The sequence below is a fragment of the Macrosteles quadrilineatus genome, unplaced genomic scaffold, assembly GCF_028750875.1.
Source record: "Macrosteles quadrilineatus isolate MER2022 unplaced genomic scaffold, UCM_ALF_1.0 Scaffold_9__3_contigs__length_116548681, whole genome shotgun sequence".
Classification (NCBI taxonomy): Eukaryota; Metazoa; Arthropoda; class Insecta; order Hemiptera; family Cicadellidae; genus Macrosteles; species Macrosteles quadrilineatus.
In genome coordinates this window covers 19,151,649-19,165,861 of record NW_026542602.1, presented here as the reverse complement: position 1 = coordinate 19,165,861, position 14,213 = coordinate 19,151,649, and the positions used below count along the sequence as shown (strand labels likewise).

Sequence of the window (14,213 nt, the reverse complement as noted above, 5' to 3'; positions counted from 1 at the left end):
ACCACTTTTCATAGCAATTTAGTATTTTAGATACGTTAATCTAATTGCCACAAACATTCCCCACACTCTGCACTGCTAGCCTTTACTACTTCTTTCACCATTTTCTATGTTGTGGGGATGCTTCCATCCCTTCTCATAGCATTTCAGCATTGCAGATACGTTAATCTAACTGCTACAAACGGTTTCCAGTTCCCACACTCCACACTGCTCACCTTACTACTTCCTTCACCTCTTCTTACGTCGCGGACCTGTTTCCCTCTCTTCCCATAGAATTTTAAGATTGTAGATACCTTAATCTAATCGTCATAAACAGATCCCACACTCCGGACAGCTCACCTTGACGACTGCCTTCACCACTTCATATGTCTCGGACCTTTTATCTCCCTTCCCATAGTATTTTAGGATTGCAGATTCCTTAATCTAATCGTCATAAACAGTTCCCACACTCCGGACTGCTCGCATTTACTACTTCCTTCACCACTTCCTACGTCACGGACCTGTTTACCTCCATTCCCATAGCATTTTAGGATTGCAGATACCTTGATCCAATGGTCATAAACAGTTCCCACACTCCGGACAGCTTGCCTTGACTACTTCCTTCACCACTTCCTACATCGTGGACCTGTATTCCTCCCTTCCCATGGCATTTAAATATTGCAGATACCTCAATCTAATCGTCATAAACAGTTCCCAAACTCCGGACAGCTCGCCTTGACTACTTCCTTCATCACTTCCTACGTCGCGGACCCGTTTTCCTCCGCTCCCATAGCATTTTATGATTGCAGATACATTAATCTAATCGTCATAAACAGTTCCAACACTCCGGACTGCTCGCCTTTACTACTTCCTTCGCCACTTCCTACGCCACAACCCTGTTTACCTCCCTTTCCATAGCATTTTTGGATTGCAGATACCTTGATCTACTCGTCATAAACAGTTCCCACACTCCGGACAGCTCGCCTTGACTACTTCATTCACCACTTCCTACGTTATGGACCCGTTTTCCTTCCTTTCCAAAGCATTTTATGATTGCAGATACCTTAATCTAATCATCATAAACAGTTCCCACACTCCGGACTGTTCGCCTTTACTACTTCTTTCACCACTTCCTACGTAGCGGACCTGTTTCCCTCCCTTCCCATAGCATCATAGGATTTCAAATGCCTTAATCTATAATGGTCATTAACAGTTCCAACACTCTGGACTGCTCGCATTTACTACTTCCTTCACCACTTCCTACGTCACGGACCCGTTGACCTCCCTTCCCATACCATTTTATGATTGCAGATATCTTAATTTAATCGTCATAAACAGTTCCCACACTCCGGACTGCTCGTATTTACTACTTCCTTCACCACTTCCTACGTAGCGGACCTTTTTCCCTCCCTTCCCATAGCATCATAGGATTGCAAATGCCTTAATCTAATGGTCATAAACAGTTCCCACACTCCCGACTGCTCGCTTTTACTACTTCCTTCGCCACTTTTAACGCCACGGACCTGTTTCCCTCACTTTCCATAGCATCATAGGATTGAAAATACCTTAATATAATGGTTATAAGCAGTTCCCACACTCCGGACAGCTCGCCTTGACTCATGGCCCCCACAAGGGTGGGGCTGGTGCAACTCTGGTCACAGGGCCCGGGGCCTCAGGGGGCCCGGGCCTACCCATATTTTTTTATTTTTTTCCCCATTGAAGATCACTTTACAGCAGATCATAAATTGAAGATAAAAAATAATATATATATTTTACAAAAAACAAAGTTTAATAATTTAAAATGCATTAATTCTAGATTCTAAGGTAGTTTATATTTAAATACTATAGCTGCGTAGGAGCGTATGTTCTATACAACAGCAGAACAGCCAGCTCGGGCCCCAGTGGCCGGCTCCACAAACTCCCTCTACCCTTTCCTCCCGCCAGGCGCCTAGCCCCTCCTACCTCACTCTCCCCGTAATAAACAAAGTTTGGTTTTATAATTGAACTGATAGTTTCAAGAATGAATCCTTATAGTTATAAGTTAAAATAAAATTTGTAAAGCATTGAAAAATTGACATGTACTATGTACCATAGCTAAGGTGACCAGACGTCCCGTTTTAGGGGGACTGGTCCGTCCCGACAAATTCTCTCGGGACGCGTATTTGTCCCGTTTTATCAACATTTGGTCCCGGTTGCACTTTTATGTATGGTATTCCATTTTCCATTTTTCAATTAATGATTGCAATCTAGGTTATTTGACACAAACTTAAAAATTTGGTATCGTTAGTTCTGAAAATTTCCTTCAAATGTCGGAGCTGTTACATTTCTGTATCATCTTCTGTTTTGATTTGAAACCCCTATTCCTGGCGGATTCATGTACCGGGCATTCAATCATCAGGTGTTCTACTGATTCCTTGCGGCCCATTGCGCAGCTACCGCAAATAACGAAATTACAAACGGGGAAATAAAACTGGGGCTAAGGATAACTTCTTTCTAATCTTTCATCTCATTTTTGGCTGATATTGAGTCTCCTTCAAGTGGTCTGATTGGCTCGAGAGCGTGTGCAGCCGTAACATATAATCATAGTAGGTACTTAGATTAAGAGTATATTATTTATCTATTATTAAGGGTACCGGCACTCTTGTCTTAATCTTAGTCAATGCTATCATTTCGATAGTACTATACTTTCAATATAATATCTTCTAATGGTATAGATAAAATGCTATATTTTCTACTAACACCTTTGATCGTTCTCATGCACAAATAATATGCCTGGTTTAGTTAGGAAAAACCTAATAGGAAAGTATTAAACCCAGGGCTGGATTTAGAATTTTGGCTTTTGTGCATCCTTTTGTAACGAAGTTGATATGTCTTGGAAAATGGTAGTTTGTTTATATGAACGGGTGTTTGCGAACCAGCATGATCGGACTATGGGAATTTATGGGGGGTTTTATTAGGGGCTAAAAATTTAGTTTTCTCATTTTTGGCCCATATATAAAACTTTGAATTCCTCAATTTTTCTCTTAAACATTTTCTAGATCTCATAGAACAAAAAAATCAGTATTTTGTAATTTCGAACTGTTTTTGGCAAAACTGTTGTTGGTTTTTTTTCCTAAGCTATTAACATTTCATCAAAAACTTTTATCTTCCCCCTAGCAGCAAATCAAATAAGTAGGCCTACTCGTTTAACCTTAAGTTATTTCAATAGGGAATAAAGCTGACATGCTTAAAGGAATATTTTAGCGGAAATCCAGTCAGTTTCAGGTAAATGGAAATTATAGCTTATTCTGCAGGTTTGCTAGGGGGGGGGGGGGTATTATATTATTTTATTTATTTATTCTCAACAATAGCAAAAGTCAATTTCTAGAGTTCTTATAAGAAAAATGATGCAATATTATAAATAATCGTAAGTAGCCTAGATCGTGTAGTAATTTTAAATCAAAATTTCTCCATTACCTAAAAAAACTCTTACTAGGTGGCGTTTGCAGAGGCATCCACATAAAATTGAGCGGAGTCATCAAGGGTTCATATTATATTGTTTTTGTAATACTGCAGTAAAAACAATCTATGTAGTAGTAAAAGTAGCAATTTTACTCTTTAGGGAGTAAAAATCGTTTTTAGCCTCTATGAAGTAAAAATCAGCTGTTTTCAACTTATTTGTAAATGTCTATTGTAAACTATTGCATGTATCGAAATATGTATCGATTCGTGCTTCGTAATAGTTTTAACCTACAGTCTACAGTCTCTTCCCATAGCATTTTAGAATTAATTGTGGATAAATTAATCCATTCCCACACTGAACAGTGCTCACCTTTACTACTTCCTTCACCACCCCCTACACGTGGACCTGTTTTCCCCTCTTCCCATAGCCTTTAAGGATTGCAGATACATTAATTTAATTGTCAAAGACAGTTTCCCATACTCTGCATTGCAAGCCTTACTACTTCATTCGCCATTTCCAACATCATAGACCTGTTTCCTTCCCTTCTCATAACATTTAAGTATTAGATACATTAAATATATCTAACTGCCCAAACGGTTCCCCCACTCTGCACTGCCAGCCTTTACTACTTCTTTCACCACTTCCTACGTCGAGGAGCCTCTTTCCATGCCTTCTCACAGCATTTTATGATTGAAGATACATTAATCTAACTGCCACGGACGGTTCCCACACTATGCTCATTTTTTACTATTTCCTAAGCCATTTCCTACATCGTGTACCTGTTTTCATCACTTTCCATAGCATTTTAGTATTTTAGATACGTTATTATAATTGTCACAAACATTGACCACACTCCGCACTGCTAGCCTTTACTACTTCTTTCACCATTTTCTATGTCGTGGACATGTTTCCACCCCTTCTCATAGCATTTTAGCATTGCAGGTACATTATTCTAACTGCTACAAACGGTTTCCAGTTCCCACACTCCACACTGCTCACCTTACTACTTCCTTCACCTCTTCTTACGTCGCGGACCTGTTTCCCTCTCTTTCCATAGAATTTTGAGATTGTAGATACCTTAATCTAAGCGTCATAAACAGTTCCCACAACCCCGGACAGCTCGCCTTGACTACTTTCTTCACCACTTCCTACGTCACGGACCTGTTTCCCTCCCTTTCCGTAGCATTTTAGGATTGCAGATAACTTAATCTAATCGTCATAAAAAGTTCCCACACTCCGGACAACTCGCCTTTACTATTTCCTTCACCACTTCCTACGTCACGGACCTGTTTCCCTCCCTTTCCATAGCATTTTAGGATTGCAGATACCTTAATCTAATCGTCATAAACAGATCCCACACTCCAGACAACTCACCTCTACTACTTCCTTCACCACTTCCTACGTCACGGACCTGTTTCCCTCCCTTTCCGTAGCATTTTAGTGTTGCAGATAAATTAATCTAATCGTAATAAACAATTCCCACACTCCGGACAGCTCGCCTTTACCCTTTTCCCTCCCTTTCTATAGCATTTAAAGATTGAAGATACCTTAATATAATCGTCATAAACAGTTCCCACAGTCTGGATTGCTTGCCTTTACTACTTCCTTCACCACTTCCTACGTCAAGGACCTGTTTTACTCAATTGCCATTGCATCATAGGATTGCAAATACCTTAATCTAATGGTCATAAACAGATCCCATACCCCGGACAACTCGCCTTTAATACTTCCTTCACCACTTTCTACGTCACGGACCTGTTTTCCTCCCTTCCCATAGTATTTTTTGTGAATAGATACCTTAATCTAATCGTCATAAACAGTTTCCACACTCCAGACAGCTCGCCTTGACTACTTCCTTCACCACTTCCTACGTCACGGACCTGTTTCCCTCCCTTTCCGTAGCATTTTAGGATTGCAGATAACTTAATCTAATCGTCATAAAAAGTTCCCACACTCCGGAAAACTCGCCTTTACTACTTCCTTCGCCACTTCCTACGTCACGGACCTGTTTCCCTCCCTTTCCATAGCATTTTAGGATTGCAGGTACATTAATCTAACTGCTACAAACGGTTTCAGTTCCCACACTCCGCACTGCTCACCTTACTACTTCCTTCACCTCTTCTTACGTCGCGGACCTGTTTCCCTTTCTTTCCATGGAATTCTAAGATTGTAGATACCTTAATCTAATCGTCATAAACAGTTCCCACACTCCGGACAGCTCGCCTTTACTACTTCCTTCACCGCATCCTACGTCACGGACCTGTTTCCCTCCCTTTCCATAGCATTTTAGGATTGCAGATACCTTAATCTAATCGTCATAAACAGTTCCACACACTCCGGACAACTCGACTTTACTATTTCCTTCACCACTTTATACGTCACGGACCTGTTTCCCTTCCTTTCCATAGCATTTTAGGACTACAGATACCTTAATCTAATCGTCATAAACAGTTTCCACACTCCGGACAACTCGCCTCTACTACTTCCTTCACCACTTCTCAAGTCACCAACCTGTTTCCCTCCCTTTCCATAGCATTTTAGGGTTGCAGATACCTTAATCTAATCGTCATAAACAGTTCCCACACATCCGGACAGCTTGCATTTACTACTTCCTTCACCACTTCCTACGTCGCGGGCCTTTTTTCCTCCCTTCCCATAGCATTTTAGGATTGCAAATACGTTAATCTAATGGTCATAAACAGATCCCATACACCGAACAGCTCGACTTTACTACTTCCTGCACCACTTCCTACGTTGCGGACCTGTTTCCTTTCCTTCCAATAGCATTTTAGGATTGCAGATACCTAAATCTAATCGTCATAAACAGTTTCCACACTCCAGACTGTTCACCTTCCTTCACCACTTCCTACGTCACGGACCTCAAGCTAGTGACGTCATTTGACTATATTTATGATGATCCATACCGTTTCTATTCTAATATCTGTGGATTAATGCTATCAGCTATTTCTTTATATGTACTGCATTCAAAAGTCAACAGCTGATCATATGTTTTTGTTTATGTGTCAAATACTGCTTCCATAAGGATTACATTGAAACTTTGAGACCCAGTGGGGTGGATTCCTGAGAGATTTTTTTAACGCCATATAGATGTTGGCACTCACCGATATGGTCTTTATCACCATGCAAAATTTGAAAACGATTGATCCAGCCGTCTAGGAGGAGTTTGCGTATTACGAAATGCATAAGAGTCGACGTATAAGAGCTTCGCTCGCTTCGCTTCGCGCGCTCCGCTCAATAAGTGTCAATCTTGGTACGTATATTCAATTTTACTTCCTGAATAACATACTAAAAAGTCCTTGGAAAAAAACTTGTGTTACAGCCGCCATCTTGGAAAATGGCGTCCAAAAACCAGTTTTTGCCCGATTACTCAAAAACTATTCATCCTATAAAAGAACATTAAATGCAAAAAACGTTCGCCAAATACAACTTTTGTATTAAGAATATTTCAATATAATTAACGGTTTAGCCATAAAATTCAATATTTAGAAGGAAAATTCTTAAAAATAACATTAATTGCCATTAAAAAGTTTTAAATATATTCTTAAAAAAGATTTTATTATTTTAATTTAAAAATTGGAATTTTCTGAACAGTTTCATACCATAACATAACTTTTCCTTTCCTTTTATATTTGCTGTGACATTTTAAATGGTACACTGCTGGTGCTTTTGTGATAGACTACCATATACTAATCCCATACTGAGTTCATTATGGTACAAGGATGGGATTTGGTATATATGTTTTATTTACCTACTGGAATAACAAAACAAAATCCCTCGCAAAAACACCTATGCACTGTCAATTATCTTAGTAAACGGATATTGATATTTACCAAAGGATTAAGATTCAGGGTGTATTTAAAAGAATGTCGGGATTTCAAAGGTCGTTCTTCGGGATCTATTCAAGATAATTAAATGATTTAAACGTAAAATTGAAGGGAAAAGAATAATGTTTTTTTTCTCATTATTTGATACAAATCGGAATGATTTAATAAAATTCAGATCTTCATCAATCTTATATGAGCGTAAAACTGGCAAAGTCTGTACGCTTAAGGCGATCGGCGGGTTTATCTGATGTCTTAAGTCAATCCTTTTCGACACAACGACTCTATCTTTTATAGATAACATCATCAAGTGACCAATTTAGGTTTGTTCAACTGAAGATTTTGTCGGGCAATAGATTTTTTCGGGCTTCTGATGCAGAATTGTTGGATTTCTTTGACTATGTCATCGCTTGTTTTTAGCCGGCCAGGTGAATGTCTTTTCAAAACACTTCGGTGCCACCAACGATCACATAAGACCAATCTGGTCCATGTGATACCATGTGGTACCACTTGGTCTTATGTGATCGTTGGGTGCCACGAAACTCATTAAACCAGCTTCAAGTTTCTTTATGATGATATAAAGAAACTTGAAGCTGGTTTAATGAGTTTCGTGGCACCCAACGATCACATAAGACCAAGTGGTACCAAGTACCAAATTTAGTTTAATTTAGCGATAGATATAAATGCCATCTGGCATATCTATATAGCAATAGATATATATGATTGCAATCTGTGTCTCTTCTGTTGTGCCGTAAACCGTCGTACAACTTTGCAGACTAAGTTCAATTTTGCCAGAACTTTCTAAGTAGGAAATTGTCCGTTCAACCATTTTTCCTGTTATATACTATGCTCTTCCTGCTTTTGCCTGTTGCCTTACTGGGGAAAATTTGATGATTCTTTCAAGGTCTACAATCTGAAAACATTGATCACACTAGCGAGTCCAGATTGAGTGCCAAGGTGTTGACAATCGAATCATGGGGAACTCCGACATACAAACTGTAAATCTGGCCCACAAAGTTCTTCAGACGGGAAAACCTGAGTACCTTGGGAAAAAGTTGGTGTTTAGGCATGAAGTCAATGATCACAGTACTCGACAGGACAGCCTGCTGCACTTGCCAAAGACAAAACTGGAAACGGGGAAGAAGGGGTTTAGTTACTTTGGTCCCAAAAAGCACAATGCTTTGCCACACACTTAAAAAGAGTACAGTTATAATAGGTTTAAGAAATGTGTAAAAGAAATGTTTACCTAAACTGTATAGATACTTATACTTTTGATTTTATTAATAGATTATTGTATTGTTTTATTTACTTAATTTGACAAAAGTTGTCATGAAAAACAGAGTTTGTACTTTGATGAACGCTTGCAAATAAAGACCTTATTTATTTATTTATTTATTTACTGGCGACTGGCGTCAAGCCTATGAGTCACAATAGCGGCCTACCACTGCGCACCTGTTATGCGCACGCTTAAGGCCAAAGTTTTCTCCATTGCTACAAGGGAAATAAAACTTAGTTATTTTAGCTTCAATTCGACGTATAAAACGATTAGTTACCTTGAATAGTACCCAAAAATTATCATTTAAAATCCCGGCATTCTTTTAAAAACACCCTTTAAATCAGTGGAAATAGGTTAATATTGTATGTAGTTAAAAACAAACCCATTTTATACAATTAAATATTTTTTAATTCAAACAATTATCATTGTATCCAGTTACATAATTGTCCCAACCTTATTCATCATCAGACTGAAGTACTACTGCTTGCCAAGAGTTTCCGCGTTATTTTTATTATGCTAGTTTATTATGGTAGTCTAGCAACGGCATTTAAAATTTCACAGAAAATATAAATTGAAAGGAGAAGTTATGTTACTGGTATGAAAATGTTCAAAACATTCCAATTTTTGAATTAAAATAGTAAAATAGTTTTTTATTAATTTATTTAAACATTTTTAATGGCAATTAATGTTTTTTTTTTTAGAATTTTCCAATTTATTGTCTGAATATTGCATTTTATGGCTAAACGGTTAATTATATCGAAATATTCTTAATACAAAAGTTGTAGCTCTTTCTTTGGCGAATATTTTTTGCATTTAATGTTCTTTTATAGGATGAATAGTTGTTGAGTAATCCGGCAAAAACTGGTTTTTGGACGCCATTTTCCAAGAGGCGGCTGTAGCACAAATTTTTTTCCGAGGACTTTTAGTATGTTATTTCGGAAGTAAAATTGAATAAACGTACCAAGTTTTATACTTATAAGAGTTTTTTTAGGTAGTTTCTCAAATATGACTAGACTAAGATAATAAAAATATACATCATGGTTGTTTATACAACCATGGGCAGTTATATTGACATGTCATGAAAATATTTATTTACTGTTGATTCTAACATAAATTAAAGACACAGAATCACAGAAACCGCTTAAATCTACGACACAACTGAATCAAAGAATTGGTTATACACCACTACATGATGTTTTTGAATATGGACTATAGCCTACTCTATACAAAATATTCAATGACAATTTTACAAATAAAAAATGAAAAAGTAAGAAATCAATTCCATGTTTTAATACTATTTTTTTTTACTCACGGAAAAGACATAATGTAACAGACATCAGTATCGCCCAGAAAATCATTCCTAAAATGAAATTTGTTTTCCCCCAGTGATTATTAAAGCTGCAGCCTGAAAAGATACGAGATGTAGTAATTTAAATATTACCTATTTATGTTCAGGAGTTCAGTGATCAAATATTTGCATTGTTATCAATCCTGCAGACATTATTTTAACAACTGAACAAATGAGATTGCTTACCACCAGCCCATGCTAAATATAAAACCTTATGTGGGTACCAGTAGGCTATAACATTCTGTACAGCCTTTCTCTGATAAATAGTCCCAGAGTTAGATTTTTAGACTGCTCTAAGGAAAATTGTCCTTCTAGCCTGAGTGTTTGTATGATGAGAGTGATAATGGGTGTCTAAGGACTTATGTTTTACAAAAAACAGTTAAAACCCGAAATAATTCTTTGGAAATGTTGTTCAGATCAATTTGTCTAAGATAATTAAACAGTTAATATTAACATAACTAATAATTTAAGTGATTAGTATTTTTGGGTGGCATCTGTTTCTAAGAAAAATCATAACAGATAACAATTTAATTTTAAACTGTCCTTAGTAGTGACAGTGTAGCTGTGAATAGTAAAATGTTTAGTGAAGCTGAACTTAAGAGAGACTTTCCTTTAATGCCATTTAATTATCCTCACAGTGAGTAAACCTTTGACACAGCGAAAAAGCATTTGTGTCAACCACTTAAAATATACACCCGTCCATAAAAATCAAATGACATGGAAATTTAAATCCAAAGAAAAATTAAAAAATATGAAGTTAGCATTGGGTGCTAAAAATATTCCTAATTTTATTAGAGAACAGACATACACCCAGAATTTGTACAGACTACAGACATGATTCTCTGAACAAAAGATAGAGATAAAATAATCATTGCTAAGAACTAGGGGTGTGCGAAGCAGCAAAAAATTTTCGATTCGAAGCAACGATTCGATTCAAAAGATTTTCGATTCGATTCGATGCAACTCGATTCGAAGCAATACGGTATTTTTCTATTCATAATTGTCAATTGAGTGGATTAACAATAATTAAAATGTATCACATTTGTGTAATACAAATTTTTGTTGATGTGGTATTAGGCCTATTTCATACTTTACATATGAATTTTAGGTGAAAAAATATTTATTTTCAATCATATGTATTAGAATAACTGCTGGAAATACCAGTGAGCTGCTTTACTTGCCTATTTCATAATTTTTACTTGAATTGGCTCAACTGCAAGAAAGAAGAAAATATTTTTTTTATCAAGACATTCATTCTCATTTTAATAACTGTTTAAATAACTAAATAGGTGCCGGTAGCTAAATTACAACAAATTTGAATGGAACTTAATATAAAAAGACCATTAAGAAATAAATTTACATATCACAAGTTTAGGGCCTGTGGACCGGCTTCAGGACTGCAAGCAAGAAGAAAATAAAAATAATATGTTTCCACCATGCAATATGTATCATTCATTCCCTGCCTCCTAACCTCCTTAGTATAATAACCTCACACTTACATTATTTGTTACATCATCATAAATAAAGAATTATTATTGGCATCAGTAGGCCTACAGCTTTACCTAGGCATTATTTTTATAGGGCCTAAAATAGTAATAGGCTAGAAGCAACATGTCAAGTGGAGAACTCATTGAAGAAAAGATATTGTGTAAACTAATTTCCTATAAAACTCAAAAACAGTAAATAACATACAAACATTGTTTATGGTATAATTAATAAGGACTAAAAAATGCATATCATGTCATACAGTAGTATAGACCTACTGCAAGAGATTAAAATCCTAAAACAACTGATTTTGATAGCTAATGAATGAAAAGAATTAAAAATCCATAAAATAAAGCCAAACAATATCACAACTAATTAGGTACCCGAAAAGTAACTCTTAAATAATATATAGAAGATTAAAATAATATTAAATCAAGAGACAAGAAAGTTAAATGCTATCTTCTAGCCTAGTGCCCTTGGCAACACAGGTCAATGTTTTTAAACTACCCTCAATGTTTTTGGAACAGCAGGGCCTTTTTCTCTTAAGGAAGGGTAGTAGTATGTCAACAAAAACAATGAATCAGTCTCACCAGCCAGGCCCGGGCAACGATGTGTGAATTCAAGGTCATAGACCCTCCCCCTCCCCTCTTACACCACCCGGTTGCTACCCAGTTGCTTCAATTGCTGACAAAATGCAAGTGATGAAACAAGGGAGTAGAGACAAAGAAATATATTTCTTTATTCAAAAACACAAAACTGTTAGAGATTATTTTCAAAGAAATTAGTTCAATGTAATTTGTGAGTTGTAAATATTGTATTGGATCTTAGAAATATATTTTTTTAACCCCATCTAACCAAGATACAGATCTGTTCACTATATCAGATATTTCTTTTGTTTATAATTTATTATGTAAAATAATAAAATATATTTTTAATTAGGTCTTGAATAAACAATAAATGATTATACTAGTATGTCTGGATAAATAGTCTTTCTATTCTTTTGACTTTGTTTTCTTTGCACTGTTAGTGTTGCGTCACGGCTTTTGTCTTGTTACTCTTATCAGTAGACGACTAGACCTGGCTCTGGCTAGTGGCAGTGCGGCAATTGCTCTGTTGTGTCTTTATTCTTAAAGGTCGTGAGCCAACTTAATTTTAAATTCTCATTTGAACATTTTAATTCCTCTGTAATAATATATATAATAATATAAGAGTGTTTCTTTGGAAATAAATTATTCTTTTTTTTTTCTTTTGCCCCAACAAAAATTCGGGGACGGGGACCGGCAGACACCTAACAAAAATACCAAATGAATCAGTCTATAACATTAATTTTACTAGTTAAGTATTAAGTAACAATTTTTCAGACTTATTTTTAAAATGATTTTGGAGTAACCTACCTTGTTTTGGCTAGGTTCACAGTAGTAAAATATTTCACACACTGCTTACATCAAGACAAAAAACAAACCTCTAATCATTTGCAATGTCAAAACAAAAAAATATAAAACAATTAAAGCTATATTTAATGCAAAGAATGTATTAAATAAGAACGCCTTCGTAAAGGAAACGCAACAGCAACGCGCTCCTGTATTGCGGGTATTGCATTGACTTTCTGCAGGCGTTTTTCGTATATGGATACTGACTCCCTCGTGAATCGAATCGTTTTTTGACCACCACTGAATCGAATCGCGATTCGATGCATCGAATCGAAATTTCGATGCATTTTCGATGCATCGCACACCCCTACAAGAACCATATCATATGTTACATGATACAAGGTTCTGTTTGTCAAATTGTGTTGCAAGTTATTTAAAGGTAACCAGAGACTAAAAACAACCTAAGAAAACAAAAATTTTATTTTTAACTTTGTGCAAAATGCATTAAATATAACATTGCTAAGATGATAAAATATATTAATAAATAACCTGGCATGAACAATAACAATACTTAACAATTACCTTATCTGAACTAACCTCAACATAACAAGTTCAATATAACAACAAAATGTTAGAAAAAATACAAAATTATTATTTAAAAGTGGAAATTATCCAATAACCTAGGGAATGCTTGTACAATGTAAATATTGCGCAATATTAGGCTATCAACTATCTACAAGTTCATAATAAAATAGACACGAATCATATAGTTTGCTCCAAACCGCTAAATATACAAAGCGTTTTAATATCATTTTCTTCATCGAAAAAATTATTTGTTTGAAAATCATTAAGGTGAAAAGAATTAGTGATGTAGAAGAATAACAATATTTATTCCAGTGCATACTAGTTAATAAAATAGAAAAAATGTTAGGTTCCAAAACAAATCTTTGATGAAAGACGTTAAAGGTTTGATTAAAGGATCAATAAGGAGTTGCATTATAAGATTGTTATAAGGCAAGACAAAATGTTAAGTTTATAATATCTTCATTAAAACCCATTTTCAAAGAAAATAGAATCGATATAAAACAAGTTAAAATACATTTGGGAATGTGTACAGAGGTGGTTTAGTAAAAAGTAATGGATTTTTGTTAAGGTTTTGTTTGCAAAGAAATGAAAAAGCTTTTTGCAGTTTTTAGCTTGACTCTATCATCTACCTGATTAAAATAAAGGATGGTTTATGTTAGTATCAATGATTTGATAATGAATACTTTGAAACACATTTTACTTAACATTAGTTAGTTAACATATTGATTTAAAATAAAATAACAATAGGCCTATAAATATAGGTATGCTTAATTTTTAAGCTTAGCTTTCTTCCTTTGTTAAAATAGTTTTATGTAAAATATATAAGTTCTATCGTTCTATGTATAAAATATATTTTGGTCATGTTTGATATAACCCATAGGCCTACACA

General features: G+C 35.7%; 1 protein-coding gene across 1 annotated transcript in view; it reads right to left on the bottom strand.

Annotated features, from left to right (window-relative positions):
- LOC129004296 (uncharacterized) overlaps nt 1-14,213 on the bottom strand; it is a 64,358-nt gene that overhangs the window by 9,151 nt on the left and 40,994 nt on the right. The gene's annotated exons all lie outside the window — the stretch shown is intronic.